Source organism: Meriones unguiculatus, chromosome 6 (assembly GCF_030254825.1).
Source record: "Meriones unguiculatus strain TT.TT164.6M chromosome 6, Bangor_MerUng_6.1, whole genome shotgun sequence".
NCBI lineage: Eukaryota > Metazoa > Chordata > Mammalia > Rodentia > Muridae > Meriones > Meriones unguiculatus.
Genome location: NC_083354.1, coordinates 85,904,183 through 85,924,385, shown reverse-complemented (window position 1 = coordinate 85,924,385; position 20,203 = coordinate 85,904,183).

Genomic DNA, 20,203 nt, shown 5'->3' with positions numbered 1-20,203 from the left:
GTGTCTTTGCAGTGCTGGGAACCCCAGGGCTTCTTACAGATTAGGCAAGCATTCTACTGGCTAAGCTACATCCCAGCCCCTGACAGGTCTTTTGACTTCCTTAAGACTCTCAACTTCCAGGCTCAACTTACTCTCCCATGTATATCCAGAATATTTTACCTAGATACTTAAGTTTGATAATGGCTCTTTCCCATTTACCCTTCCTATTTAAATCAACTGAAGGCTCTTTCCCTTAGATAGGAAAAAGGCAAAACTGCTTAAGATCAGTCTTGCCCATCTGTTCTCTCTCTTTTTTTTTTCCTGGTCCACAGAGAAGCTTTCTCCATGTCTGTTTCTCTTTGGCTCTTTGTTCTTTCTTTTGAGATAGGGTCTACATAGCCCTGGCTGTCCTGGAACTCAATGTGGGCCTCAAATTCAGAGATCTACCTGCTCTGCCTCCTGAGTGCTGGGAAGAAAGGCTTGTGCCTCCCTCCGTGCCACCATGCCCAGCTTCTCTGTTCTTTCTTGCTTCATCAACCTCTCACTGAGGAATCTCTTCTGAACTACTGGCTTCTGGGACATGAGTCACTAAGGGATGAGTCAAAGGCATGACTTTCATGCCTTTGGCATGAAATGATTGGCATCAGTCAGAGGAAGACTCTGCTAGGTTCCAAAATCAATGGGTCGCCTGAAACCAGTCTTTTTCTAAATCCCTAAATCGTGAGCGCTGTGTATACTACCCCCGTCCAAGCAATGTTCAGCCTGGCCACAGAGGAAGACCCGACACTGACTGAGATTTACTGGCATGAAGGTTTGGTTGTGGGACTCACTTTAGCTGAACTTTGTTTCTTGTCCTTTTGAATTTGTGGCCCGAGGTTCAAAGCCACTGCGTGTTCAAAGCTGGACTCTTAATTTCCACATTCCATCTAACCTGTTTCGGTTCCTAACTCAGACAATGCAAGCAGCCTCCGCCTAGGTACTTAAGTCAGAAACCAGCTTTAAAAAGTGTTTATCCTCATTCATGAAATTTTGCATATTATTGTTTTTTATTTTTTTTTTTGGGGGGGGGTGATTCAGAGCCTCACCAGTGTCTAGCAAGCATTCTAGCAATGATCACCACATTTTGGGGAGGGTGACAGGATTTTCACTTTGTAGCCCTGGCTGCTGAACTCACAGTTCTGCCGGACTCTGCCTCCCACATGCTGGAATTGCAGCTGTGAGAAAATCTATGTGGACTTTTGTTAAGTTTCACTTATCATTGTTGTGTTTGCATGTACACATTGTGGATGCCTGCGTGCAGCATGCCTGTGCGTGCATGCACGTGCATACATGTGTGTGTGAGTGTGTAGAGGTGTCTGGCACAAGTGTGGAAGGCAGAGGACAACTCTGTGGGGTTAGTTCGCTTCTTTCACCTTTACATGTGCTCTGGGGCTCAGACTCAAGTCACCAGGCATGCATGGCAAATGCCTTTACCGAATGAGCCATCTCTACAGTCCTTGGTTTTGCTTTGTTTTGCTTGTTTGTTGTGATACAGGGTCTCATTACGTCTTCCCGACAGGCTGGAACTCATTGTCCAGACCAGGCCAGGCTTCAGCTCACAGAGATCCACCAGTCTCTAACTTCAGAATGCTTGAATTAATGTCTGGGCCACCACACCCGTTTCCCTCATTTTTCAGACTTTCACACACTCCAGGCTTGCTTTGAGATTGATTTGTAGCTGAGAATGACCTTGAACTCCTGATCGCTTATGCCTACACTGCCCAGGGTTTCTCTGAGTAGCCTTGGCTAACCTGGACTCAATTTGTAGACCAGGCTGGCTTTGAACACACAGCAATCCTCCTGCCTCTAGGATTACAGGCTTGAGCCTCGGCGCCCAGCTCATGCCTAGTTCTTATATAACACCTTTAATTCCATTCATTTTGCTCCACCTCACCTTGCCTTTGATTCATTCACTCATTCAGTTCCTCATGAAACCCAGAGTAATACGTTTAAATATAACTTTTATTTTATTTTTATTTTTTTATCTTTTTAAAAAAATTTTATTATTACTTACATTAACTCTGTATCCCAGCTGTATCCTGCTCCCTCATTCCCTCCCAATCCCACCTTCCCTCCCTCATCTCCTCCCTGCCCCTTTCCAAGTGCACTGATTGGGGAGGACCTCCTCCCCTTTCATCTGACCCTGTTTTACCACGTATCTTCAGGACTGGCTGTAAAGTCCTCCTTTGTGGCCTAGCAGGACTGCTCCTCCCTTGGTGGGTGGGGAGGTCAAAGAGCCTATCATTGAATTCCTGTCAGAAATAGTCCCTGTTCCCCTTACTATGGGAAACCAATTGGTTACTGAGCTACCACGGGCTTCATCCAAGCAGAGGTTCTAGGTTATATCCATACATGGTCCTTGGTGGAGTGTCAGTCTCAGAAAAGACCCTGTGCCCAGATATATTTGGTCCTTGTGGAGTTCCTATCCTTTCCACTTCATACTAACTCCCCCTTGTTTCATATGATTCCCTGCACTCTGCCCAAGGTTTGGTTATGAGTCTTAGTATCTGCTTTGATACACTGTTAGGGAGAGTCTTTCAGAGGCCCTCTGCGGTAGGCTCCTGTCCTATTACTTGTTTTCTCCTATGTCCAATGTACATCCCATTTATCTTTCTAAGTGAGGGTTGATCATCTTACCCCGGGTCCTCTTTCTTGTTTATCTTCTTTAAGTGTATAGATTTCATTATGTTTATCATATCCTATAGGTCTATATAAGTGAGTATATACCATATGTGTCTTTCTCCTTCTGGGATACCTCACTCAGAATGATCTTTTCAAGATCCCACCATTTGCCTGCAAATTTCACTATTTCCTCGTTTTTGATTGCTGAGTAGTATTCCATTGTGTAAAAATACCACAATTTCTGTATCCATTCCTCCGTTGAGGGACATCTGGATTGTTTCCAGGTTCTGGCTATTACAAATAAAGCTGCTACAAACATGGTTGAGCAAATGTCCTTGTTGTGTACTTGAGAAAATTTTGGGTATATGCTTAGGAGTGGTATAGCTAGGTCTTGAGGAAGCGCTATTTTAATTGTCTGAGAAAGGGCCAGATTGGCTTCCAAAGTGGTTGTACCAGTTTACATTCCCACCAGCAATGGAGGAGGATTCCGCTTTCTCCACAACCTCTCCAGCATGTGTTGTCATTTGAGTTTTGATTTTAGCCATTTTTGGGGTGTAAGGTGAAATCTCAGGGTAGTTTTGATTTGCATCTCCCTGATGGCTAAGGATGTTGAGCATCTCTTTAAGTGTTTCTCTGCCATTCTGTATTCCTCTACAGAGATTTCTCTGTTTAGCTCCATACCCCATTTTTTAATTGGATTACTTGATTTATTGCTTTTTAACTTCTTTAGTTCTTTATATATTCTGGATATCAGCCCTCTCTCAGATATAGGGTTGGTGAAGATCCTTTCCCAGTCTGTAGGCTGTCGCTTTGTTCTGATGACAGTGTCTTTTGCTTTACAGAAGCTTTTCAGTTTCATGAGGTCCCATTGATTGTTGTTCTTAGAGCCTGTGCTGTTGGTGTTCTGTTCAGGAAGTTGTCTCCTGTGCCAATGAATTCTAGGCTCTTCCCCACTTTTTCTTTTAGAGTATCTGGTTTTATGTTGAGGTCTTTGATCCACTTGCACTTTAGTTTTGTGAAGGGTGATAAATATGGATCTATTTTCATTTTTCTACATGTGGACATCCAGTTGGACCAGCACCATTTGTTGAAGATGCTGTCTTTTTTTGCATTGAATGGTTTTGGCTTCTTTGTCAAAAACCAAGTATTCATAGGTGTATGGGTTAATTTCTGGGTCTTCTATTCGGTTCCATTGATCCTCCTTTCTGTTTCTATGCCAATATGTAACTTTTATTTTTAAGCTATGAGAGATGACAGAGGGAGGGGAAGGCTCAGAAACACTACCCATGGAATTGACATGAGAGTTGAGACTTAAACGTTTACAAACTGGTGGTAGAAAATGAGAGAGCACCATGTTCCTAGGAGAAGAAGCAGTTTGGGGCCCGTTGGGATGATCCAGTGGGTGAAGGTGCTTGCTGCAGAGGTCTGGTCACCTGACTGCCCTGCTCAGAATACACATAAAGGAGGAAGAAGGCACACTGCACAGAGCTGCCCTCCCACTTGCGCCATGTTTCGTGTATACTTGCGTAATGTGTGCATGCACACACACATTTTTAACAGGCAAAGGCCAAGGCAATCCTCCCGTGCACTGTGCCATACACACACTGTAGTAACTGATTAATTAACAGAGAAAGAAACAGTATGTATGGTAACATTCTTCAAGGAGAACTGGGGTCTTTAGGAGACAAGGCGATCTGGTCCCAGGCGGAATTGTTTTTCACCTCATTTACTGCAAACCTTCTGACATTCTTCCTCCTCCTTATCTCCTTTCAGAGGGTCACAAGAAAGCCCTTCCTAAAGCAGGAATGCGAAAGTCAGGACTGAGCAGCTAATCTCTCCAGCGTTATCAAGATATGGTCTCTGTCCTCCAGCCCCGGTTCCGGGAGGCCTGCAGGCTGGGTGCCTGAAGTCTCTTTCCTTTTCACCTGTGGATGGCCTTTGCTCTAGCCTGTTTTTTGTCTCTGCATCCTTAGTTGTGCAACAGCTTCTAATGGGAAGGCCCTTCCTCCTCCTGAAATGCTTTTCAAGCTGCCAGCCTCAACTCTATAAGGGCTTCCAGAATCTTGAAAAGTCTGATGGCCTTTGCCATAGCATTTTCGCGAAGCCTTCAGAGTCTTGTGTTCGGAAAACAAGGTATTCATTGAATGGCCACTATTGGTGGCTCCTAGAGTATAGAGTGGTGAACAAAGTAGCTAGTGTGTCAGTTCAGTCATCTCAGTCATGGGGCCCTAGCGAGCTGAAGGGTGAGACCCTCAATCTTAATCATTTCTGTATCCTCAATAGCTGGCCCAGCAACAGCACCTGAATCAGAACTGAACTGAGCTGTAACCCAAGCTCAGGTCTGTCTGCTTCGAGACCCATGCTCTCTGCAGCTGTGTGCATCCAAGTAAACCTGAGTCATTAAAGCAGAAACAGTAATGCATTAGTTGATCAAAGTGGCACACACTTGTAATCCATCAGTGTGGCTGGAGCAGGATTCAGAGTTAGAGGCCAACCTGGACCATGTAGTGAGGCCTTGTCCAAAACAACAAAGGTAACCCAATAACTGGGCAGGGCGGCTAACCACAGGATCTTGGAGGTGGAGAGATCAAGAGCTCAAAGTTATATTCAGCTACTTGGGCAGTTGGAGCCCCGCCGGAGATATAATACACAGGGTCTCTCGATAAACAGGCAAGCTAGTGTGTGGCTCATGGCTGTAATTCCAGCACTGAAGAAGCTGAGAAAGGAGGTTTGACAAGAGTTAGAGGCCAGCTCCATAGTGAGTTCTAGACTATGGGCTACAGAGAGAGAATCTTTAAAAACAAAACAAAACAAAACAAAACAAACAAACAAAAAAAAAAAACCAGGAAGGTTGGGAGGAAGGGGAGGACTATTTAAGAAAATGACAGCTTGAAAGCTTGGAATCGGTTTCATTCATAATGACTATAAAGCAAAACAAAACTGTATGATAAAGCTAGGCTGTGACTGCCTCAGGGTATGGTTGAGGAGAAGATGGGTTTTTTTTGTTTTGTTTTTTTTTTTTGTTTGTTTGTTTGTTTTTGTTTTTGTATAGATACAAGGGAGAGTAGAGCAAGAGGCACCTGGAAAAGTCCAGAGCAGGGGAGAGAAAGTAGTGAACTAAACGCAAACGCGGCCAGCAGACTATGAAGAGTTTAAGTTAGCCTGGGTATAGTTAGCCTGAGTATAACTCCATTTTGAAATAAAGAGCTGTCATGACTCGGAGCTGAATTCAAGTACCAGGAAATATCACAGAATGTACACTTGGCAGAAAACAAAGTTAAATTAACTCTCCTAGAAACAGCCTCCAGGAAATATCACAGAATACTTCATAGAAAATAGAGACAATCTCCCTGGCAATAATCAATGAGAATCAGTTGAGAATCGGGTGGGAAAATTCTCCCCAATGTAAGAATAGCCATTGTGATCATATGTCTTAGGTAATTGTGCCTCAGAGAGGCATATGCCTTAGGCAATTGTGCTTCGGAGAAGGTCACCTCGCCTGTCTAACTTTTACCTGATCCTGTAATGTCAAGGTGTGAACCCCCCTGCTTGCTGTCATGGGAACCCCCCACTCACAGATTTTCCCTTTAAAAACCCTGCTCACTCAGGGCTTGAGGTCCTACTTCTCTACTGCTGCATCAGTGAGACTTGGGTCCCGAGTTCGATTGCTCTCTTGCTCTTGTACTGATTCGTCTCCTGATGGTCTTTGAGGGTCCCGTGAACCTGGCATTACAACTGGACCTGCCATGAGAGGAGAGAGGGGACCAAAAGAGCTAAGAGAGATCCAGGAGCAAACACAACCAAGAGATTCCATGGCTGGTGGCACATGCCTTTAATCCCAGCACTTGGGGGCTAGAGACAGGGGAGTCTCTGAGTTCAAGGCCAGCTTGGCCTACAGAGTGAATGGCCCAGGAGGATCAGGGCTACACAGAGAAACAGATCAAAAATAAAAAGCCAGACAAACAAAAAAGAGAGATCTTATGGCCAAAATGTCAGGGTTGTACAGTAATGAGCAACTGGGGGAAGAGAAGCTCTAGGGCTGGAGAAGTCTAGGGAGGGTGGTGGTGAGAAGAGATAAGGGGAGCCTCAGACACTGTCAGGCCAGAAGACACTTTGGTGTGCTAATAGGCACCACACTTAGCCACTTGCCCCAGCTTCCTTTTAGGCCTGATAAAAATACTGCAAAAACAACAAACAAACAAAAATTAACCTGAAAACAGAATGACCTCTACAACAAAAATGACAACACAGATGAGAAACATTGAACAGGACACACAAAAAAATAAACACACAAAACAAAGTCAAAACGAAATACAGACAACATGAATAAAACAAAGATTTTGTGTTAATGGACTGGAGGAATTACAGTGTAAGCATGTGTATACAAAGTGATCTACATATTTCATACAATTTCTTATTACATTTCTCTTTATTTTTATTCTTTTGTTAGGGCATGGGGGCGCAGGCCATGGTGTCTGTGTGGAAATCAGAAGGCAATTCATGGGAGATGGTTCTCTGCTTCTGCCATGTGGTTACAGTGATTGAATTCAGATTGCCTGCTGAGCCATCTCATCTCTCCTTCAATGCACTTTTTATCAAAACGGCATTTTACACACACACACACACACACACACACACACACACACACATCACAGCCACTCCTAAAATTTGTGTATAACCACGAATTTTCTGACTAGCAATAAGAAAAAGAACAAAACTTACTAGGCATAATGACATACACCTTTAGTCCCTTGGGAAACAGAGGGAGGTGGATCTCTGTGAGTTTCAAGACAGCCTGGTCTATATATTGAGTTCTAGGACAGCCAAAGCTACAGAGGGAGACTCTGGATCAAACAAAACAAGAAGTACAGCTCTGGAGTGTATTAAAATAGCTTACTGCAAAGACAAAACAGTAATAATAATAATAATAATAATAATAATAATAATAATAATAATAATAATAAAAATAAAATATAATACCTGGCTTCAAAACAAACTACAAAGCTAAGCCTAGGAGTACTTTAACTTTGTGCTTGAGTGTATGTCTAACATGTGTGAGGGTCGAGGGTTGATCTCCAGCACTACACAACACACAAATGCACACACATGCATACATACATACAGATACACACATGCATACAGAAAGACACATACACACGTACACATAGATACACACATACAAATACACACACATATACATACACACTTACAACATACACACACAAAGACAAAGAGACAGCGAAAATAAAAAGGTAGTGGGCTGGAATGATGGCACAGAAAGAACAGGAGGGTAGATGCTTGTCAGTGTAATGCAAGTTTAGGGACCCACAAGGTGGAAGGAGAAAACGGAGTCCATAGGTTTTTCTCTGACCTCCATAGGTATGCTCCCTCCAATAAATAAATGTAATAAAAAAATTATTACCTGAAATAGCATGATATTGGCATAAAAATACGTGCAGAAACAGAGGAAACGGAATGGAACCTCCCCCCCCCCCCCCCGCCCCAAATAAAGCCACTTGTTTACAGCCAATTAACATAGCAGCAAAACACTTGGGAGAAGAAAATCTCTCTAATAGCTGTTGCCGGGGTGGGCAGAATGTGTGACAGATGACTCAGCTCCCTGAAAGGCTCTCTGCCCCAGCATGAGGACCCAAGTCCCCACACCCACACAGAAAACACCACAGACACTGCAGTTTGCCTGCATTTCCAGCCCTGGGAAGGCTGGAGGATCTCTAGGGCTCACTGGGCTGCTCAGCTTCAGCGGGAGACCCTGACTCAAAAACCACTGTGAGGATGATGGAGGAAGACACTGGATGTCAGTCTGTGGCCTCTGCATGCATGTGCACCTGTACATACACAGCATACATATATGTGCATGGTATACGCTCTCCAGACACATACACAAATTAAGTAAAAATGACCCACAGAGCTGATATCCGAATGTAGAAATAACCAGACTTCTCTCACCATATTAAAAAAAAATCCGCTCAGAATGGTTCTTTTGAGACAGTGTTTCTCTGCGTAGTCCTGGCTGTCCTAGAACTAACTCTGTAGACCAGGCTGGCCTTGAACTCACAGAGATCCACCTGCCTCAGCCTCCCGAGTGCTGGGATCAAAGACGTGTGCCACCATTGCCCAGCAGAATCAACTCAAAATGGATGGAAAGTGTAAAGGTAAGATAGAAACCACGAAGCTGTAAAGAGCGAACAAAAGGAGTGCTTCCTTCAGGACATTGATCTGGACAAAGGTTTTTGCAGAAGAGTCCAAAGCACAAGCAATAAAAGCAAAGCTCGACAAATGGGATTCTGTCATTTGAAAAGCTTCTGAGCAGTGGTGCGTCAGCTCACAGTCGCTGTGACAGAATATCTCACAGAGCAACTAAAGGGACAAAGAGCTTGTGGGTTCACGGTTTCAGAGGAGTCATCACAGCAGGGAGTTCACAGGCCGGCCCCTAAGAGGCAGGAGGAGGGAATATGGGAAAAAGCAGGGCACACGTCAGGGATGCACTTCCTCCAGGTAGGTCCTGCCTCCTTCCTGTACCAGGCCTCAAGAATGCCATCACATCATGAACCCAGCAGGGCAGGGCAGAGCCTTCCCACCTCATAATCCTCCCAGGAGACAAATTATAGACACCCAGAATTGTGTTTCACTGCTCTCCCAAGCGCTTCTTCATCTAATGAGTGATGTTGACAATCAAATCACCAGGGAAGAAAACAATAAGCGGTCCAAAGACACAACCTACAGGGTGTGAGAAAAGTGATTCATGTGAAAGAGAATTAAATCCAGAATATACAAGGCATGCAAATAAACAAATCACCAGGTAAACACATACACACATTCACGTACACACACAGACACAAAAAGATGCACACACATAGACACATACACACCAAAAACACACATGCCCACACACATACAGATATACACACATATATAGATACATCACATACACACACATCCAGAAAGATACACACATACCATACACGTATACTCACACATATATGCATACAGACACACATAGATGGATACATGCACATAGACACACAGATACACGCATGCACACATATACATACACACACATGTACACACACATAGACCACACACATATATACTCACGCAGACACACACATACATACAGACATACACATACTCACATACAGGAATACAGACAGCAAACATGCACAGAAACACACATACATACATACATATGTACATACATACAGACACAAACACATACACATACTCACACACAGACATGCATTCTACTCATTCACACACACGCACATACACACAAACACACATACATACAGAGAGAGAGAAACACAGACACACAGACAGGCAGACAGATATACACACACAGAAAATGAGGAGAGAGAAAGATTTTAAAATTAGTAGAATTCTTTTGATGGTTCTCAATGGAAGATATATAGAAAGGGACAAGAAGTATATGAAAAATGCTGAACATCAGGGAAATTAGACACACACACACACACACACACACACACACACACACACACACACACGCCAGGCTGAGTATAGGAGTTTAGTGGTGCACACTGTATTCCCTGTACCTAGGAAGCAGAGGCAATAGAATCACTGTATGTTCCAGGCCAGCCAGGGCTATAGAGTGAGAAACTGTCGTGAAAATTAAGAAAGACAGGAAGGAAGGAGGGAGGGATGGAGGGAAGGAAGAAAGGAAGGAAGGGACGAAGGGAGGAAGAGAGGGAGGGAGGGAGGGAGGGATGGAGGGAGGGAGGAAGGAAGAAGAAAGGGAGGGAGGGAAGGAGGGAGGGAGGGAGGGAGGGAGGAAGGAAGAAAGGGAGGGAGGAAGGGAGGGAGGGAGGGAGGAAGGGAGAAAGACCACAGGAGACATCACTTCACTCTGGTTATACGGCTATTGTTAGAAATGAGACAACCAGCAACTTCAGAGACGGCCCGGTGGCTTTTGCAGAGGATGGGAGTTCTCGAGTTCTGCTCTAGGGCCCACATCAGGCAACTCACAACTGCCTGTAACTCTAGTTCCTGGCCTCCCTGGGGACCAGCATGAACATCCTACATGTACACTGCCCCTCCCCCAACACACACACGCACACACGCACACACACACACAGACACAGAATACAATTTTGTTTCCTTTTTTAAAACAAAACAAAACAAAACCAAAACAGAGTCTCACTTTGTAGTCATGGCTGTCCTGGAACTCACATAGATCCTCCTACCTCTGCCCCCCAAGTGCTGGGATTAAAGGCATGTGCCACCACACCTGGCTTAATAAATGTTTGAAGGAGAAGGAAAGATGGGGCTAGAGAGATTACTCCTCAGTTAAGAGCACTGGCTGCTCAATTCAACTCCCAGTACCACAGAGTGGTTCACAACCATCTGCATAACTCCCAGAAGCCGGCATCCTGGGGCACCAGGCACACTTGGGTTGTAAAGCATACATATAGGCAAACCACTCATGCACGTTAGTGCATTAGTAAAAATAAATAAATAAAAGACAGCTGGGCGTGGTGGCTCAGGCCTTTGATACCAGCGCTTTGGAAGCTAAGGCTTGAGGTTTAGGAGTTCAAGGCTGGCCGGGGTTACAGGGTGAGACCCTGTCTCAAGAGAGACCAGAGGGGTGAAGGGACACACTTGGATTCTGCTGCGCCATTTTCATGGTAAGTGCACACCGAATTGGACATTTGAGTAACAGCCTGCACAGATGAAGGGAAAGGAAGAGGCTCCTGATTACATCTTGGAGGAGCTGGGAAACCGGGGCCATTCTGGAACGCGAGGAAGCTGAGCATGAAGTTGCCTGCAAGGGGAAAAGATCCGCAGGGCAGCTAGGGCTATTTCCCAGAGTCTCTGTGAAATGGGTTTAAAGGAGGATGTTTACACACACTGATGAGATTACAGGATACCGGACAATTCCCTGAAACCAAGGGAAACCAAAGAGCGAGACCTTCTCGCTTTGTCCTTACGGAGACACCTCTGCACAAGGTCCTGGCTACAGAGCCAAGGACAGTGACTTTCCCGGCTACTTCCTCTCCCCACAGACACTTCCACCTGCCTCATGCCATGGACTCAGGGGAATCCGGCCTCCAGCAGCATTGTTCAGCCTGTCATGGCCACCCAGCACCTATGAAAACAGTATAAACTCTGTTGTCTTCACCGAAGAGCCACAGACTCGTTCCATGTTGCGTTTGGTGGCTCCTTTTCTCACCTCAGCTGAGAGTAAAATGTGAAATTATATGAATGGTCCTAGGGAGAGGAAGGGGAGGAGAATGGATTAGGATTGTAGCTCAGTGATAGAGTGCTGCTAGTTCAAACTCATGAGGCCCTGGGCTCAATCGTCAGCGTTAGAACCAAAGGGAAGTAAATGAATAATAAATTCTGGTGAGGGAGCTGGGCGTGGTGGGGCACACTTTTAATCCCAGCACTCTGGGAGGCAAAAGCAGGCAGATCCCTGTGAATTTGAGGCCAGTCTGGTCTAAGAAGAACTTCAGGACAGCCAGGGCTACACAGAGAAATCCTGTCTCGAAAAACAAAAACAGAAACAAAATTTCTGGTAAAGAGAACTCTCATACTTAAAAAATTTTATGTATGTATGTATGTATGTATGTATGTATAAACATATGCATAAGTGATTGGTGAAGCAGCTCAGGGGCTGAGAGCACTGACTGCTCTTCCTGAGGATCTAAGTTCCATAGCAGCACTCAGGTCAGACAGTTCAAAACTGCCCATAATTCCAGCTCCCGGGGACCCAGTGACCTCTTCTGATATCTGAGGACACCTGCACAGGAGTAGCAGACATACAAACATGTATGCATACATTAAAATAAAAACAGACATTAAAATCATATGGAAAAAGCAAATTGCAGGGCATTTATTATATGTAACACACCCGCTTTTGTTAAAATACACATGCATATGTGACTGGCATGTCTGCTTGAGGAAACAATCTAAAAGGCTCACAACAAACTTACAAATGTTTAATTCTGAAGTATATACTAAGACCTTACTCTCCTATGCATATTTCTTGCATTGTTGTAGAGGAATTTTAATTCAGAACTTGGCTACTCTGGCAAGAGATCACATCCAAATGCCTTCTAGGTCTGTGTGATCCAGCTAGAATACAGACACACCTTTATTTTTTTTTCAGACACACCTTTAATCCCAGGAGATAGAGGCAAGCAGATCTCTGAGTTCAAGGCCAGCCTGGTTTAGGGCAAATTTCAGGTAAAGAGACGCTTAGGTCCAGGCGTGGTGGTATACAACTTTAAACCCAGCCCTCAGGAGACAGAGGCCTGCAGATCTCTTAGTTCCAGTCAGTGCTTTCAGGCACTTTGGTAGCGTCGGTGGAGCTGAGTTTGTGGTAGTTCGATTTATGAAATTCAGAGGCAGTTTCTGTCTGGAGAGTTTTACAGAGACAGGATGAAGAGAGAACGAGCTAGACCCAGTTGAAAACAGAATGAGCCAGAGAATGAGAAGAAGCCAGAAGATTAGAACAGACTGCTAGAGTCAGCTTGAGGCCAGGCAGAGCAATTCAGTCAGAAGCTGGGAGAAGCCACTTTGAATCCATCAGCTAGGACAAGCGTTTGAGCCAGGACAGCTAAAGTTGAACCAGCCAGCTAAAGTTCAGAAAGAACTAGAAAGGGTGAGCTTATTCCACAGTAAATCTCAGGGGCTGAAAACATTCTAGGCCTACACTAGATTGTGTGGACTGGGCCTAGGTTAGCAGAAGGAGGCAGGAAGCCTCTGAGGTGACAGTTGCATCTGGCTACTTTACACATTGTTTACATTTTGGTTGTTTTGAGCCAGAGTCTCATGCAGCCTGGGCTGCCCTGGAACAACTTTTTGTTGTTCTGCCTTTCTTTCGAGTGCTGGGATTGCACATATCCCTACAAGACCCCACAAATTCTTACGAACCTTTAACAAATGCCACTCAGTGAGACGCAAGGTGCCTCGGTGTGTAAAGGTTCTTGCTACCTTAGGCCAGTTCCCAGGATTCACACGGCGGAAAGAGCACACACTGGTACACACACACACACACACACACAATGTAATTTTTTTAAATCAGAAAAAAAAAAAGAAAAGAAAAGAAAAGCTGGTTGGTGTGGCCACAACTCCTGTGCTCACTAATTTGAATTGGCCCATGAGTATGTTAATTCTGAAACACAAAGGCTGAATACCCGGGCACCAAAGGAGAGATTTGTAGTTCTGTTTCTATGGTTTCCTTTGATCACCTTTTGAGTACACCTTTTAGCCTGCCAATTTTCCTATATGCTCATTAGGCAATTGGTCTTGATGTTATAAGAAATATGAATTCATTTGAGGGGAACAATTGTGAGGGTTTCCATATAGTAGCACTAGGAAGCCATTAATTCAATAGTTTTCAAAGCTTCTTTCATGTGTGTGTGTGTGTGTGTATGTGCACGTGTGTGTGTGTGTGTGTGTGTGTGTGTGATTTTGGATCCTGTCAAGTTGACAATCTTTCATTTATTCATTTTTTTAGACAGGGTTTAATTTAAGGCCAACCTTCAATCCTCCTGCCTTTTCTTCCCAAGCTCTGGGGATGGAACCCAGGGCTTTATGACTGAGTCATATCCCTAGCCCTAACTATCACTGTCAACCTCCGTAACAGGTGAATTATCTCAGTGAAGAGGCAGTTGCTGGCTGCTGGGGAACGGAACACTTCTCTGAGGGTGTGCCCACTGGTGGATTGCCCATACCACAGCGGATGATCGAACACCCATGTGCACATGGCTCCATTAATTTGACCCAGTGGATTATTAAAAACAAACAAACAAAAAAAAAACCCATGAAGTTGGATAGATGTGTTGGGGAGCCTGGTGGGGGTTAGAAAGAGGGATTTGGAAGTAGATGCATGGTATATATGTGTAAAATTCTCAAGTAACAAAATTTAAAAATTAAAAATGAAGGCACAATGAATATTTAACTAAATTTTAGAGATAGGAGCTTTCAGAAGTAAAAATCTGAAGACGCAGGGAAATTGTATTTTTTCCCTTTATTCTTACGAGTCTTGTCTGCAGGTATGTCTGTGCACCGTAGGTGTGTGCAGTGCCTGTGGAGGAAACCCAATCCCCTGTAACCAGAGGTCCAGAGTTGGGAGCTGCCATGTGGGTGCCGGGCGAGCCTGGGTCCTCCAGACAGTCGGTCAGTGCTCTTCATGCCCGAGCCATATCTTTAGCCTTCCCACAACGATAGTTAAACAAAACCTCAAATCCACCACACCTTATTTTTTAAAACAAATAATGGAGATTTTTAGGTTTACACTTTATATTTTCATTGTTTTAAAATTTTTTATTTGTCCAGTTTACATCCTGATATCATAGCCCCCCTCCCTACCTCTTCCCCCCTCTACTCCTCAGAAAGGGGAGACAACCCCCAACCCACCCCAGCATATCAAGTCACATCAGAAAGCAGGGCGTCCTCTTCCACTGAGGCCAGGCAGCCCTGTCAGGGAGAAGTGATGGAAAGTGTGGTGTGGTGTGGTGTGGTGTGGTGTGTGTGTGTTTGTGGGGCTGGGGTGGGGTGTGGGGTGGGTAGGGACTAGGTCCAGTCCAGGCATGGTCCTTGGTTGGTGCTTTAGTCTCTCAAATTCAGGGTCAGGAGCTTTATCAATTGATCTTTCTGAGCTTTTATTTTATTTTATTTTATTAATTTGATACAGGGTTTCTCTGTGTAGCCTTGGCTCGCCTGGACTTGCCTTGTAGACCAGCCTGGCCTCAAACTCACAGCGATCTGCCTGTGCCTTCCAGAGTGCTGGGACTGTAGGCGTGCACCACCATGTCCTAGCTTGGTGCTTCAGTCTCTATAAGCTTCTGGGTCCAGGTTAGGTGACTCGTTGGTCTTCTTGTGGAGTTCTTGTCGCCTCCTGGTCCTTCTAGCCTTCCCCCCATCTCTTCCATGAGACTCCCCAGGCTCTGCCTAATCACAACACCTTAGTTCCGAAATATTTTCTTAAATTAAAAAAAAAAAAAATCTTTTTTTTTGGGGGGGTGGGATATAAATTAGTACTAAAGTATTGGCCTAGCATGCGCCAATCCCCCCACTGCTAAATAAATAATGAATAATAATATTTACTAACCATTCACCCTTTCTAGACTGCTGCCTACCGCAGGCCAGCCTTGCCCTGGGCGCTGGGGATGCTGCTGAGTTCTAGCCTTGGGTGGAGGAGAGGGGTGCAGGGCGGCACACATCAGTGAAACTCGCCTGGAAGGGAGAGGGATGTGAAAACACCGAGGAGAAACTCCGAGCTTGAGTTTTCTCCAAATTAGACATTTGAGCTTCAGGCAGAACCTCAACAGTGAAAAAGGTGGGGAGACTTCTTTGCATTGTGCCTTAGCCGGGACCTCAGAGGCTGGTCTGCTAATGATGGGGGAGGGGAGGGCTCTGTAGGTATCAGGCACGTCCGTACACTAAGGTCACCAATCCTCAATGAGAAGTAAAACAACTCTTTAGCCAGGCACGGGAGGGGCTCATGTTTATAATCCCAACACTCCACGGGTGAAGGCAGGGAGGGCAGGGAGGGCAGGAGTTTGGGGTCAGCCTGGATTGCATAGCGATATCATGCCTCGGAAAAGTTCATTTTCTTGAATTATACCATGGGTTGAACTCTGGCAGGGCAAATGGATGACCAGAACAAACTCCCCGGAAGCTGGACGGGATGAAGGATGCCTATTATCTCAACGTTTTGGGGCCAGGCCAGAGGCAGGATTGTGAGGATAGTCACAGCTACATAGCAAGATCTTATCAACAAACCAAAAATGCAAGGAGGGGGGGAAGTTGAGGGAGAGCAAGAGATAAAAAAGTAAAAGAATTCAAGAACAGGGTTGCAGAGACTCTCTCAGGAAAGGTTACAAAGGAGGGCAGATAAAATGTGCATATAGAGGTGCCTTTTCAGGGACAGTCAAGCCTTCTTTGTCTTGCAGAGTGCTGCTTTGGCTGGGACTTTGAAGACAGTAAGAGTCTGAGAAGTAGAGCAGGCAAAGAAAGGCAACGATTCTTGGGTAGACCTTTCAAGGATAAAGGAAATCCGGAATACAGGTATTGCATGGTTAACGCGAAAGGTGGGTGTGTTTCTGCTGTTACCAGTGCGGGGCAGGAAGAGGGAACATTTTATCTGGGCTTGTAATTCCATCACTGAAAGGGACTGCCCAAAGCTGTGCATCCCATCATATTGGCTGGGAGGCAAAGCAGGGGAGAGGAGAAAGGGCTAAGGCACACTGGGACGAGTCCCCACCTCGTATCTTTCAGCACCTCCCAGGAATGGCATTCATCATATTAATGAAATCATCAATGGTTAATCCATTCATTAGGTCAGAGCCCTCTTGATCTCTGTAATTGCCCTTACAGACACCCTCAGAGGTGTGCTTCATTAATCTTGTAGGCAGTCTTCAGTTCAATCAAGTTGGCAATTAAAGTTAATCTTCACAGTAGGAAGCCAAGGCATTCAACAAACATTCCCAGGGAATTCTTAGCCTGGCTGGAACTGTACTGGTTGTTGTGGGTAAAACAGGGAGGCAGTACTGCTGAAAAGGGTCTTTGAGCCTGGTGGTAAAGACAGGTAAAAATTCAGCAATTAGAGCTTGAGAGATACAGTTCAGAGGTTCAGTCCCTTATTGCTCTTACAAGGGACGCCTTTTCCAGGACCACTTTTTTTTTAGACCATATCTACACGTGGAAGTAGATAGGGCTTTCCAATGAAAGTATAGGGATACCAGATTTCAATAATTTTTAAAAAGTTTTGAAAGGGTTAGACTAACTTTGTAACCTATATGTCTTCTAAAGCCTATAGTTTTGAGTTTTAGGTCCAGGTTAAGCTAAAGCCTCTTAGTACCTTTCCAGAGAGTGAAGAAATGTGACCCTATCTGTGAGGACAGATATAAAAAAAGGGCAAGCAAGCAATGACCTTCACTCAGCAAAAGAAGGACCAGACCCTTGTCCTTGAGATAAGGTTTCTTAGCAACAAACCTAGACTTCTTCTGAGTAGCTTTTGACCTCTGGCCAAGAGCCCGCAGCCCTAATCTTCAAGGATGAGCTACACCACCCCCACCTTAAAGTGCAGCTGCATCCACACTTGGCAGGACTGGCCAAGCTTGAGCACCTAAGACTAACCAATTATCTTACTTTATAGCTTCCTCATCCAATCCTAAATTGCCAAAACTAAAACTTCAAATCTCCCGCAATTTTTCTTTTAAAAACCTAAAGGCCTTTGTCTCCCGGTGCCACTCTTTGCTGACCAGCAAGGGTGACCCTTGTACAATGGTTAATAAACCTCTTGCTTTTGCAACGAGTCTTGGTCTGGGGGAGTTTCTGGGAAGGGCGCGATTAAACTCCTGAGCTGTGAGACCCCAGGTCTTACAGTTTCTTATGTAAATATTCTATTCCAAATGCCTATTTTATTCCTTTTAGTTGTAGCACACAATGATTTTAATTGTTTTACCTATTCATTGTGGGGTGTGCGTATACACGGGTGAGAGAGTTTCTGTGTTGGTGAGAAGACAATTGTAGGAGATGCGTTTTCTTCTTCCACAATACTGCCTTCAGCTTTTGAAGTCAGCTTGGCTGCAAATACCTGCTGAGAGCCATCTTGCCAGTGTGGACATTAAGTTTCAAACCTTAATCATAAATAGTATATTCAAATATATACATTTCACATATTAAAACATAAGCACAACAATGTGTAAAGCAAAAGTCCTGTGTTGATGACTATTCAGGTTATTCTTTGCTATTTTGGGGGGGCTGGGAGATCATACCAACACAGTGAGTGTAAAAGCCTATTAACAGATGTATTCTTTTCCTATGGCCAAGAAGAAAAGGTTCTAGAGTGGGTAGTGGTGTCACAGGCCTGTAATCCCAGCACTCAGAAGGCAGAGGCAGGGAGGTCTCTGTGAGTTTGAGGCCAGCATGGTCACTACAAAGCAAGTCCAGGACAGTCAGGGCTAAAAAGAAAAACCCTGCCTTGATAAAACTGAAGCAAGCTGAACACACAAGAAACTCAACCAACCAACCAAACACACGAAACAAAGTAAAAGAAGGAAGGAAGGAAGAAGGAAAAGAAAGGCTCAGGTAAATAATCTCTGGCTTGGGTGGAGACATTGTTAACACCCAGTTCGCCAGCCTCCAAAAAATCTACAGGAATTGACTCTGTTGCAAAACACATGAGGGTCTTTTTGTTGTAAATTACAAGCTGCAGCTTGGGCCCACAACACCCACCGCCAAAGCGGTGGGAGCTGAGCGCGCAGTCCCCAGGTTAGTTGGTGATTTAAAGATTCTGGTCCCTCCCAGCATGCCCAAGGCAGGGGCTATTCCTGCCTGGCAAGCATCTATTGGTCAAAATGCTACATTTTGAATTGATTGGCTATAGGAAGGTCCCCAGACCATGACCTGGTGTCCCTCCCTAGGGGGATGGGCCAGTTTCCTAACAACTGTTATCTCTAGTGGGTGGGGAAAGAATGCAGTAAGGCGGTCCTTCCCCTCAGGGCATTACTGGACTTCTCCACCCACCTACTTCAGGTCTTAATAATAGCTGCTAATTTATCTTTTGGTCTCTCAACATCACATTTTTAAACTACTCAAAACATAAATTAATCCAGCCAGACTGAATGGCCAAGGACCCATTCCTTTTGAGAGACCCCACACCTAGGATGGTGGATTCAACTTAAACCATGCTAAAGACATGAGTGGAATAATTACCCCTTTAATGAAATAATGCCCTTTTACTTCCCAGAATCCTACCCGATAGAACTTTTAAGAGCTCTAAGCCATGCCTTTCCTGGTTGAGCTTTCTTATTCTTTCTTTAGAGTCTTCTCCACCATGTGCTTAACCTTCATGTTGGCTTAATTCAGACAGCAGCCTTTTCCCTTATCTGTTCCATTCTTCTCTGGGCAGCTGAGGCTCACAGTTTACCTGCCTGGAGGATTTTCTTTTAAACCCTAATAAAATTGTCCTCTTTGAATAAACTTTGGCTTTTCTTGACTTTCAAAATTCTGCCTTTTAAATCTGTAACTGGAGGAAAAAAAACAAACCCATGTCTGTGGCCTAGACAGTATCAGTTCCTAGGGTCTTGCATGTGCTAGGCCTGGGCCAATGCATCTTTATTATCTCTGTCTATTTTAAGCCAGTTCTCAGCTGGTAGACTTTTCAGTTTCTCAGTTTTCATTCTTACCTGCAAGTAGGAAAAAAAAAAAACAACCAACAACTTAGCTTATACAGCATTGTATATTTGGGCTGACAGAATATTGGGCTAGATTAGTTGACATATGTGGCTAATATTTATAAAGTTACTGATTTCAAATTTCCTGTAAACAACAACAAAAGATTCTCCTTGAAAGCTTGGTTGCAGAAGTGCAAGATCTCTGCCCTTAGAAGGTATAATGTTATGTTCATTTATAATCTATTATGTGATGGGTCTTGTGTAGACTTCATTAAATGAGAAAGATAAAGCAATGGGAAGTCTGGTGTAACGGGTAACAGGTCCTTGTATTCGGCTCCGTTTTTATCATGTGCTCTTACCAGGTATAAAGAATACTGTAAAGATCCTCTATGAGTCTG